We start from the raw sequence: 12,729 nt of genomic DNA on the forward strand, positions 1-12,729 counted from the left end.
GAGGGATAAGCAGCTAGAGAAAGGCTGGGACCTGGGAAGGGAGCCCTTGGGAAGCCTTGGACATGGTGTTTGGGTACACTGTGATGGAAAATCAGGCTGCAGTTTGAGCCTCAAGGAGGATCCCATAAGGGAACAAAGGAAGAGGTGCAGTCTCTACAGTGAGCAGGGATCAGCACACACCCTGATCTAGATGGACAGTGGAAGTCAAATTTATGCAAGAAGACAAAGGACTCCAGAGACCCAAATGCCAAGACCCAGATACAGAAGCCCTGGAAGAGTGTCAGACGCGAGCCAGTGTGCACAGCAAAGATTTCCTGCCAGCTGGGTCCGGGTCAGCTCAGAGGTTCCCCAGCCAAACTGATCTTGATACCGAGCCAGCCTCCTTCAGGACACATTCTGTAACTGAGGCTCACTGAGGCAGAGAGAGATGGAGACCCCAGCCGATAGCCCCTGGCAAGGTGGCAAAAAGATGCCAAGTCAGAGAGACATGGCTTCCGGTCCCTCCTCCATCCCTAGCCAGCTGAGTGAGCCCATGCAGCTCACTTAACTTTCCAAACCGCCCCTTCTTTGCCTGGGCCAGGGGATTATTTAGAGCTCATCCTCGACATGCCCTGAAACAAGCGTCCTCCCTGGCTGTTTTATAGCCAGGGATCTTTCTGACTGGTCAATGCTCACTTGTACCTCTTATTGGGTTTTCTGACTATGACCCTGAGGGGAATAATGTCCACCTCTTGGAGTTATTATAATACACATAAAGCATGCTGTGCATTACCTAACACAGGAAGCCCTTGAATAAAGAGTAGCCATTATTATTATTTTATTAAAATAGTTATCAATATTGTTTTCTGTTATGGACTGAATTGTGCCCCCTCCCCTCACTCACATATAAATTCCTGTTGAAGCCCCCAACCCTCAATTTTATTATATTTGGAGACAGATCCTTTAAGAAGTAATTAAAGTTAAGTGAGATGGTAAAGGTCGGTCTCAAGCTGATAGAACAGTGTCCTTATTAAAAGCAGAGACACCAGAAAGCTCTCTCCCTGTCCTCATGAGCCAAAGCCAATAAGAAGGTGGCACCCCTGAGCCAGAAGGGGGGAATTCTCCAGAAACTAACCCTTCATTTTGGACTTGCCAGACCCCAGGACCATGAGAAAATAAATCTGTCGTTCTAGTCATCCGGGCTATGGTATCTCCTTACATCAGTCCAGACTGTCAAAAACACCAAGTGACTGTCAATTTGTAGACCAAAGATGAACTCCATAGAGATGCTGCTGGAAAAATCATCAGCTCCTTAGGGCCCCACAACCTAGAGTAGGAAATACGCTGAATGAGATTTTATTTTATTGTGCTAACCTAAGCGGAGACAGCGTAGGTGTTCTGACAGATGGATAAAAAGCAGGACAATCCTTCCATAGGGAATTCTACGTGGATGGGACAGACTGGGAGGGAGCCTCAGGGTCCCTTAGGAGACCCAGGACCACCTCCCCTCTCACCCAGCAGACAACAGCGTAGTCTTTCGCCTGCTTGCAGATCCTGTTTTGTTTTTACCGGATCAAAATAACATGTCAGCATGCACTTATATATAAAAGATTCTGGAAATACACACAAGAAACTGCTAATAGTAACTCTTTAGGAGAGAAGAGAGGATGAGCATGGGATTTTTAAAGACTATATCTGCACTTTTCTTTATGCTTCAAGGGAAGTATTTCTGAACTTTACCAAAAAATACCATTTGTCAGCATTTGTTTTTGAGACCTCTTGAATTTTGTCTATGTCCATAAGGAGCATTTTACTGAAGAAGGAGGAGGAAGAGGTCAAGGAGAAGAAGACATTAATTTTGGAAATATAAAAAGGAAGCTTTCCAAAAAGCGACCCAGCAATTTTTATCATGGGTTTACATTTGGAATTCTTTAGCACTTAGCAGGGAATCTTTTTGGAAGAGCAATGGATTTTAACAGAAGAGGAACACAGCTGCCTATCTGGGCCGCAGATGACCTGCTTTCCTTCCAAATGTACTAAGCTCCACCGCCTGTGGATCCTTCAGACACCCTCACGCCATCTTCACTGATGATGTGCTCTGGGAAAATACTTCTCGTGCCTTTTCTGTGTCTGCCTGTCTCCAGGGATCCCTGTGCCACATCCACAGATCCCCGCTCTAAGACGGTCAGCCACAGTCAGGAAAAAGGAGGAGTGACTGTAACGAAAAGTCCTCAGGCTGTCAAAGCCAAGGCCCTGCATCCCTGCCATTAGGTCTGTGGTGGGAGGGGGACAGGTGGCTGGGGGCGGGGGGCAAGGCTTCCAAACTCTTCTTTTCGACATCAGGATGACTTGGCCTTGATCCTGAAGCTTGTCGAAATGGGCCTGTGAGGAGTTAATTGATTCCAAAAGGAAGTCATGAGCATTAGTAAATTGTGTTTAATCAGCTACAACTGTTCAAGACTCGGCAAAAATGCCCACGGATGCCAAATGGCACTGCACACAGTCGGTAGCACACAGTGTCCGGGCTCCGTGTCCCCAGTCAGAGGCAGGGTTTTGTTCCCTACCATTCAGCCTGAATGAGGCGACCGGCTAAGGCCCCGACTGTCCTACTTACAATGGAGGGGAAAAGCCTGAGCCCGTACAAAGACAAAGGGCAGCCCGAACCAGGACCGGCTGCATTTGCCCCACTTCCCTTCAAATAATGTCCCTCTTCAGAAATATTCATGAGGAAGTTCTGCATCTCTGTTTTTAATTTTAACATATAAAATAGAACTGTGGACCAGAGAACAAAGGAACAACAAACGTTCAAATATAAAACTCAATTGAAGGGAAATATTTCTAATTTCAGGTGACATTTTTTAGTAGAAAAATATGACCTTCCCTTTTTATCTAATGGGAGATAGGAGAAAGTTAGAATTCTCCAAGACGGACTCTGAATTAAAATACGGTATACTTCCTAATTTGCAATAAACTGTGCTAATTTAGTTTCTAAAAAGATTAGCTGGTGCACATCTAAAAAAAATCATTTGATTTAAAACATTAAGTACAGCTGGGAGAGGTAACACATGCCTATAATCCCAACAACTAGGGAGGCTGAGGCAGGAGAATTGCAAACTGGATGCCAGCCTCAGCGACTTAGCAAGGTCCTGTCTCAAAATAAAAAATCAAAAGGGCCAAGGATATAGCTCAGTGGTAAAGCACTCTTGAGTGAAATCCCCAATACCAAAAAAAAAGAAAGAAAGAAAAAATGTTAAGTATAGTTTGAGTGATTTTGCTTTTTAATTTATGGAGGTTTAGTTAAGTAACTAAACTAAGTAAATTTCTTTTCTTCTTCTCCAATAACAAGCGAGAGTCGATTATTTGTAGGTAAATTGTTCTGTTTTTAAAGTTTTAAAAAAATTGTTTTCTAATAATTTGAACAAGTACAAGGAAGTTTATAGCTTCTTTATTTTTCTATCAAGTGATTTGCTCTTCCTCCAGCCCTGCCCTTGGGTTCAATTTCAGGAATGGGTGGAGGAGTATCTACTCTGCACTGGCTTCTACAACCAAGTGGTGGGGGACAGACAGATGGGAGTGGAGGGAAAAGATATCAAGGGAACAATTCTGTAAAATAGGCCCACTGTGCCCATTGACCCCCACAGGCCTTCTTGGCCCTGCCTGGCCTCAGGAATATGTCACATTCCTCAGCAAAATACCTGTTACCTGCAAAAGAAATGCAGTCCCCAAATAATATTGATAAGAGGAATCCAAGTTACCCTCAAGGGGGAGAAATTTGTAACCCGTTTCACAGACCAGATCCTGAAATTCAGAGAAATAAGGATAACTCCTCCTAGTCAGAGAACCTGTAGGAATTTATGGTTAGGAATCCAATTAGAACCAGTCAGCATGGGCCATAGTAACCTACAGTTGTCATGGCCGCGGGGATTGCAAGTGATGTCATCCTGCCGTCAGTCAATAGTCAAGAGGTGGACCTGGGTGGAACTCTGGGAAACTTCTCCGGGGCCCCCAATAAAACTGGGGTACAGGAGAGGCACACTGTCCCTCTCCTCTCTGAGAGGACCCACTCTGTCCCTCCAGTGTGGCCTCTTTCCCTTCCCCCCATTCCTTCAATAAAGTCCTTCCTGTTACTCTGAGCCACATGTCTGAAATCCTTCTGATTCTGACTTTGTTCACAAGACTTGGGATTTTTTTTTTTTTTTCATCCATCAATTGCATTTTTTTTTTTTTAATTTTTTTAATATTTATTTTTTAGTTCTCGGCGGACACAACATCTTTGTTTGTACATGGTGCTGAGAATTGAACCCGGGCCGCACGCATGCCAGGCGAGCACGCTACAACTTGAGCCACATCCCCAGCCCCCAATTGCATTTTTATATACTAACAATAAGCAACTAGAAATTTAAAACAGAAGCAGTATTGTTTTTTTAATTTATATTTATTTTTCTTTTTAAAAAAATTTGTTCTAATTCGTCATACATGACAGCGGGCCGCATTTTGACCCATTGTACACAAATGGAGCACAGCTTCTCTTTCCTCTGGCTGTGCCTGGTGCAAAGTCACACCAGTAGTGGCATCATACGTGTTTATAGGGTAATAATGTCCGTCTCTCTCTACTGGGCTTCCCCAAGCTCCACCCCTCCCCTCACTCCCCTAGGCGCAATCCAAAGTTCCTTCATTCTTCCCTGCCCCGCCCCACTGCGGACAAGCATTCCATTATCAGAGAGAACCTTCAGCCTTTGGTGTTTGGGGAAAGAACTGGGGTTGGAAATAGAGTCTTCACACTGCCTCGGTTTCCCAGAAGGCCCCAGTCCTGTCACAGAAAGCACAGAATGAGTGACTCAAACTACACACGTTTATTTCTCACGGTGCTGGAGAGGTTGGTTTGTCCTGAGGTCCCTCTCCTTGGCTTGCTGACAGCTGCCCTCCGTGTCCTCACCTGGCCGTGTCTGTGTGGGTACTTTCCTAGTTCTGTGAGGGTAATTTCCTCTTCTTCTAAGAATGGATCAAACCCCACCCCAAAGACTGGATTTTAACTTAATCACTTCTTTGAAGGACTATCTCTAAATACAGCCACATTCTGAAGGGCCAAGGGTTATGATTTCAATATTCAGATTTGGGTGGGGAACACGATTTGTCCTACTAGAGGGAGAAACAACTCCGTTTTTGTCATTAATTCTAATCCAGTCATTGAAGCAATTCCTTCAGAGGAAATGCTGGCCCCTCAAGGGACCATCTCATCTTTCCCATCTCATCTCCTTCTGTCTGCTGCTCTTCAAAATGGTGTCTGAGTTATGGGGTGTGTGTGGTTTATCCACGTGGTCCTCACAGTGTCTGCTGGATCCACACAGAGTTCTGCAAAGTCCCGGGCCAGTCTCTACCGTGGTCTGGTTGAGAGCCAGGATGTGCACAATCCCATCTTGACTTTGGAGGTGATCCACGGCTTCCTCTAGCTGCTACCTGTGATCCTCACCTCTGATGAGCCCAGATCTCTGTGGGTCCACTGCACATTCAAAAGGACCACACTTCCCCTCTCAGGCGTTGGGGTCTCACTCCCCTTCGGGCCATGGAAGGCTTTGTGCAACTAGAAGTGTGGCCTCGGGCTCCAATAGCCCCAGCATCTCGCTGCCCCTGCCCACCCTCCAGCCCCCAAACCTACACACCTGTGGCTTTACGGCTTCTGGAAGTTCTCCCAGGGCCTGGGAAGCTCCTCATACCACTTTTATGGAAGCAGATCCCTAGAACAGCTGTCCTCTGGCTCCCCAAATCTTGCTGAGTCTGTCTGTCTGTCTGTCTCTCTCTGTCTCTCTCTCTGTCTCTCTCTCTCTCTCTCACACACACACACACACACACACACACACACACGCAGCTGCCCTGGGAGAGCAGTGATGAGAACCCTTACTTTAACAAATTCCCTGCCTTCCCTTCCCCTTCTTCCACTTGCAAGGCAAGGCTGGTCTCTTCGTGGCCTTCCTTAAGTCCTCAGAGCCATCCAACGTAGAAAGGGCTGCATTTCAATCCTCAGGGAAGACGCCCACCTCACAGCCTCTCCGTTCCTGATGCAGAGCTTCAGGCACTGGAAGAACTGGCAGCCAGCCCTTGACCTCAGCCCTGCACCTCTCAGTCCCTAGAACAGCGGATGGTCGCGGAGTCCTCTCATAGAAGAGCAAACAAGGGAAGCAACTCTGTTGCTCTACTGAGAATTTACTTTTTCTCCTAAAGCCCTAAATTGTGTTGTTTCCGCAGGTAGAAAGCACAAAGGCAAATACAGCTTATAGGATGAGGAAGCTTATCAAAACTCACTTCTCATAGTCTTCCTGGTGTTTGTTTACCAAGTTCATGTGTATTTGCTGGTCAGAATAAGACCTTTTTTTTTTTTTTTTTTTCAGCAGCGGGTGGTGCTGGGAATGGAACCCAGGCTTCACACTGAGCTTCAGTCACAGCCCAGGGTCCAAGCTCTGGCCCCTGCCTTGATCACTGCATCCTAGCTGGATAGAGCTCCAGGGATGTGACGCTGGACAGGTGACTTGAATTTTCTAAACCTCAATCCTCATCTGTGACATAAGGAAAATAATATTCTAGCCATAAGAGTAGGTATGTGAAGACCATGTAAATAGTGCTCACTAGTGCCAGATACCTAGTCACCATCCCATGAAAATGCATTATTATTTTATTTTTTTATAATTTTATTTGTAGGTGGACACAATACCTTTGTTTTATTTTTATGTGGTGCTGAGGCTGGAACCCTGTGCCTCACGCTTGCCAGGCAGGCGCTGTACCACTGAGCCACAGCCACAGCCACAGCCCCTGGATTATTATTTTTGAATAACGCCTGCTGAGGGCTAAGCTTCCCCAGCCAAGTTCAGACACTGCAACTGGAGTGGCGCCCCCTAGAGCATCTGTGGCGGGTGTGCTCCAGCAGCAATTGCCTGGTTGGGGAGTTGGAATGCTGTTTTCTCAGGGCTCACTGGAGATACACGGAAGAGAGTCATCCAAGCAAGGACTACGGGGAGTGCGGGGAGTTCGGGGAGTGCGGCCCAGGGAAGGCTGTGCCTCCGACACTGCCCTGCGGGAGGTCAGGGGGTGTGACGTCACTGGTGCCACACCTGACTCTGACTCTGCCCAAGGTGAGAGTGACCTGCCCCAGCTGAGTTGGAAAGGAGGACATGAGGAAGTCCCACCCAGTTCGAGGTGCCCAAGGGACCTGGAGAAAAGGAGTCACCTGCTGCTGTAACAATTGGGACTTTGAGAGTTTGGGATAGGCTCTCCAGCCCCACTGTGTCTCAGGGCCGCCCAGTCTTGCTGCCTACCTGGCCTTAGATATCGTGCACATCTCACACTGGGTACGGTCACCTTCCTTGTGGGAAGGCAAAGAGGATTCTGACAGCTTGATAGCAGGCTGTTCAGCCCAGCTGGGCCTACTTGTCTGAATTCTGGACATTTAAAAAAAACAACTTTTACTGAGGATTAATTGACAAATATTACGATGAGTTTTGACAAGCTGATACGCCCTCACCACCACCGCCACAATCAAGGTCTAGGACCTTCCCATTAACCCCCAAATCCTGCCTCTTGACTGAGGGCCCATCTCTCAACCTGTATTTTTTCAAAAACAGCTTTATTAAGATATACTTCATATTCTATACCATTTACTTATTTAAAGTGCACAATCCAGTGGTTTTTGTTGTGTTGACCTACTTCTGCAATTATCACCACAATCAACTTTAAAATGCCTTAATTCATCCCTTCCCCCCCCCCAAAAAAAAACTTCATTAGCTTCCACTCCGTTTCCCTCCAGCTCCCTGATTCCCTCCCTTCTCCCCAGCCTTAGGCAACTGCAAATTCTGGACAGTTCATAGAAATGGAATCATACAAGATTTGTCTGTCTGTGACTGTCTTCTTTCACTTATAATAATGTTTTCAGCAATCACCTATGTCATAGCTTATGTCAGGGCTTCATTTTTAAGGATAATAATACTCTACTATATGTGTCTACCACAATCCATGTGTCCATTAATCAGTTGGTGGATCTTTGGGCTATTGTGAATACAGCTGCCGTGAACATTTATGGGCAAGTGTTTGAGTGGACGTATGTGTTAATTTCTCTTGGGTAAACACCTAGGAATGGAATTGCAGGACTCTATGGTAACTCTGTGTTTAACCTTTTGAGGATGGCCAGATTATTTTCTAGAATGCTGGCATCACTTTGTATTTCCATCAGCAGGGTGTGAGGCTTCCGATTTCTTCTTGTCCTGGCTGACACATTATTTTATGTCCATTTGTTCAGAGTCATGCTAGTAGAGGTGAATGGTATCTCTCTGAGGTTCTGATTTGCCTTTCCATGATGGCTAATGGTGTTGAGAATCTTTTCACAGGCTTCACTTGATCTTAGCCAAAAGTTGGAGAAGCGACACGTTATGCACTTAATGACATTTGTGTAAATCCTTTGGAGGAATGTCTGTTTCAGATCCCTTGCCAATTGTTAAAAATGGATAATTTGCCTTTTGTATTATTGGGTTGTAAAGGGTTTTTATATGTGATATATACTAATGCTTTACCAAGTATATAACTTGCAAAAAAGTTCTCCTGTTCTGTGGTTTCCCTATTTTTGAAGGCCTCTCAGTCTTTTAAAAGTTCCTAGACTCTGTGGCCTTGGTGGCATTACTCATCCAAGAATTCCAATGCTCCTTCCTGACACTAAATGGAGGGAGCTGGGAAGCCCTTGAGTTCGTATGAATTTAGTGGTATGACTTCAATTATTTTAATACACATCATAATTCCCTAGGAGCAACATGCATGCAAAAAGTTTGCTGCATTCTCCTCTTTTTCAGAATCTTTTCTTTTTGGGGCCGGAACCTTTCTGCAGGTTCTGGGAGCTGTGTTCTTGTTTAAAATCTGCACCAAATATTTGGAAAAACCAAGGGCAATGAAACAAGGTCCTTACCTTGCCCAAGTGAAAATGTGAAGAGGCAGAAGCATCACTATGACTCTTGAACACTGAAAGAATTTCATTTAACAAAACCCACATAATTTATATCAGATCCAGAGGAAGGATGTTGGAACCAGTGACCAAAATTATAGAAATATAAGTAGAGAATATTCCAGGAAATAAATCACTAACAACAAGGAAGAATAAAATAAAAGCAGAAAAAGAACAAACAATTCTCTCCCCTTCTCATACATATGAACAATTGTATGAACCAGAAAAGCAACAGAAAACCAGGCCATGTCATCCCAAGGCCAAGAGACATTTGTTTAACTAATACCGGCCTGTTTCCTCAATTGTTTACCTTCCTATTGGCCAATCATGAAAATTAAACAGGATACAAAATGTCCTGAGGACTATATTACTTAAATGAAATATATATATATTTCAATCTTGGCAGTAAGACTCATAATCATTGAAATACATTTTATATCAAAATCTGGTACACACACACACACACACACACACACACACATACAATACACTCGGGCAAAGTTGCACTATACCTTTACTACAAGAAATGCACTTGGTTATTTTCTTTCTTAACTATTTTATTTAATTCTTGCTTAAAAAAAACTGTTAGAGGTGATTTCATAACTTGCTAATAGGTTGAAGTTCACAGTTTGAAAGATAATTATTACATGGCCTAATGGGCAATGTCTTAGTTACTGAGGCCCCACCTGCTGCTGCGCTGCTGCGAGATCTCATACCTGGGTCACAATGGAAGCTTGGTTCAGCTCAAACCTACAACCAGGTTTCCTGGAATGTGAACTAGAGTTCCCCACCATGTTTCCAGTGATTTTCTCCCATCTCTAGAGTGATGTGGTTCCTGTCCCTCCTCCAAATTGCCTGGGAAACCATCACTCTTGGCAGAGCAGGACAGAGTCCTCAGGAAACTGCCTCCTCTCCTCCATCTTTCTTGGTGCTGTTGCCCTTGGACACCACCAGGATGGGTCCTGTCTGCACTTGTAGTCAAGGTCTGGTTCCACTCTGCCAGGCTGGGCTCCCTTCTGGCTGCACAGCTAACCCTGGCAACCCTGCTCAAGCAGAGGGTACCTCTCCCACCTTGCAAGGTGGGGCACCACACCTGTGGTCCTGGGCCCCTGGTCCTGGAAGGCATTCTGGTATTTCAGAGACCTCTCAACCTGAGAGCTCCTGCTCTTTATCCAGCCAGAAATGTGCTAGTGCAGCTGCACAGAAATGGGAATGCCATCTGTAGAGGAAGCTGTCCAGTGGGGTCTCACCCAAGTGGTGCAGCGGAGATCCTTCTCCACACTCCTTCCCTGGTCTCAAAGCTGGGAATGACCACAGATATTCTGGCTAGGGCCCCACTCCTCAAACTCCATTCACCAGTGGTGGTTCCCATCTGGCTTACCTCTCCTTCTGGTAGTAGTGATGGAGGCGAGATGTTGATCTAAATGTGTCATATCTAGTAGAAATCCCCAAAACACACTTTCTAGACCCTGGACCAAAAGGGATTAGCCCTTTGAAAAAAATATGAATCTGAACCTGAAACAGGGATCATAGATGACAAAACTGTATTTGAATTGCTATAGAAAACTCATTCACAAGTGAAATCATCTTTTCTTGTAATGACCTTACTGGGGTTTCAGCATACGATCAAACTCTTAGCCAAAAGCAAGATGCTTTGGTAGAATACACATAAGTGGGAGAGGTCAGTCCCCTTATAACCCTGACATCTGCACAGCAAATATTCAGAAGAATATTTGAACTTGTTGGTTCACTAAACGAGATTTTGGGTACTTTAACTTAGCTGATGGACTAAAGAATCTCCGGGTTGGGAGGACTCTAGAGTTAATCCACCCTGTCGCCATTGCTCTTTGTATTCCACTTTCCAGTCTAGTTAAGCAGTGCATTTGGCTACAAATAACAGAATATCGGACTGCAGTGGCTTAAACAAGTAGGAATCTATTTTTTTTTACACAGCAAAGGATCTGGAAGTAAGAAGTTGCTGACTTTGTTTTAACAGCTCTGTGATGTCAGAACTGATCCTCCCTGACACTCTTGGACTTGTCCTCATGGTTTCAAGGTGGCTTCTATATCACATTTGCATTTCAGGTGGAAGAAGGGGGTGGGTGTTCCCCTACTACATCATTAATTTTCTGATTTTATCAGAAAATCAAAAGCTCATTCAAATGGTCCAGTAGACAATTTCTCCAGATCCAAGATTTTAACTGGGTTTCCTGTTCACCCCGGTGTAAAACTGAGGTGTAGTGAGAAAGGAAGTAGAGGATGAATATTGGGCAGGAAACTGCAAGTGATGGCCAGATTTCTTCAGTCAAGGCCATTCATAGTCGCTTGAAAATCCTGAAGGCAAAGGGATAGGTCATTCCATGTTTGGCAGCTCTAGAAAGATGTTTTTGTTTGGATTCAGAATCAGTCTCCCTCCAAATCCTCCCATGGTTGTTGGTTCTGCCCTGCAGGAGTTATGCAGACAAATTGAGATACTTCTCATTGACGGACATACAAATATTTGAAGACAGCTGTCATATCTCCTTTAATTTTCTTGTTCACAGGAAGCATCTTCAGTTGGGTCCTTACATGACATGACTTTTAGTGCTCTCACCTTTTGGCTTGCCTCTGTTTTCAATGTTTCTACTATATCTCACTGTCCCAAATAGCACCACTGACCAGGCATGGTGGCGCACACCTGTAATCCCAGCAACTCCGGAGTCTGAGCCAGGAAGATCACAATTTTGAGGCCAGCCTCAGCAACTTAGTGAGACCCTGACTCAAAATAAAAAATAAAAAAGGGGTTGGGGATGTAGCTCAGTGGTAGAGCACTCCCAGCTGCAATGTCTAGTGAAAAAAAAAAAAAAAAAGGTTTCCAATAACACCACTGTTCAAGGGGTGATGTGAGCAAAGCCAGAGAAGTCAGATGATTCTCTCCATCATTCCAAGTGATCACTGCAGGTGGCCAAGTTTTCATTGTCCTCTATGCACTTCCCAATGGTGATTCAGCCGAGTAAAGACCATAAATCTTTTCCATCCCTTCATCTTTCTTGACTTACGTCATTGATCTTGGGAATCCTAGAACAGAATTTGTCTTTATTTGTAGCATATTATAGGGTGTTCAATTTGACTTATGGTTCTACTTTACAGAGTTATTTTCAGATTTTAATTCTATTATCCAGGCAGTGTTATCCATTCCAGATTGACACTATCAGCAAGCGTAACAAATGGATGCTCTTGGTCCCCATGTAAATCATCAGGAGGTATTTTCAACAAAAAAGCCAGGATAGAGTCTTTCAACCTGTCCCTACGGACCCCTTTCTAAAGTGAGGCTGGTCACCATTAAGTTAGAGTCCTACAAGACTTGGTAGGTTCACTTCATGATCACCTTCTGTCCTAAGGACATTGTGAAATCCTTTTTCAATCCTTCTCAAATCTTCAGATCAGGAGAAGCACTCTCCTGATCCAAACATTTAGAAGGCCAGTGAGATTTGTGTGGGAGGACTTTTTCCAAGGAATTCTTACTGCTCCTAGAAAGCTTCAATTTCCCTTCTTGGTTCTTCAAATTAACACTTCACATCATGTAGAACTTGTGTGTGTGTGTGTGTGTGTGTGTGTGTGTGTGTGTGTGATCACGATTTTCTAATACTGGATACTGGAAATGCAACATGAAATTTGGAATTGAATCACAGAAACTATTAAGAAATTGCACACTAAACTAGAGTTTAGTACAAAAACAAAAATTATGTGTAATTTAAGTGATCTTTGAAAACTTCTTAAATGATTCACAAACT

This window comes from Callospermophilus lateralis, chromosome 9 (assembly GCF_048772815.1).
Source record: "Callospermophilus lateralis isolate mCalLat2 chromosome 9, mCalLat2.hap1, whole genome shotgun sequence".
Taxonomy (NCBI): domain Eukaryota; kingdom Metazoa; phylum Chordata; class Mammalia; order Rodentia; family Sciuridae; genus Callospermophilus; species Callospermophilus lateralis.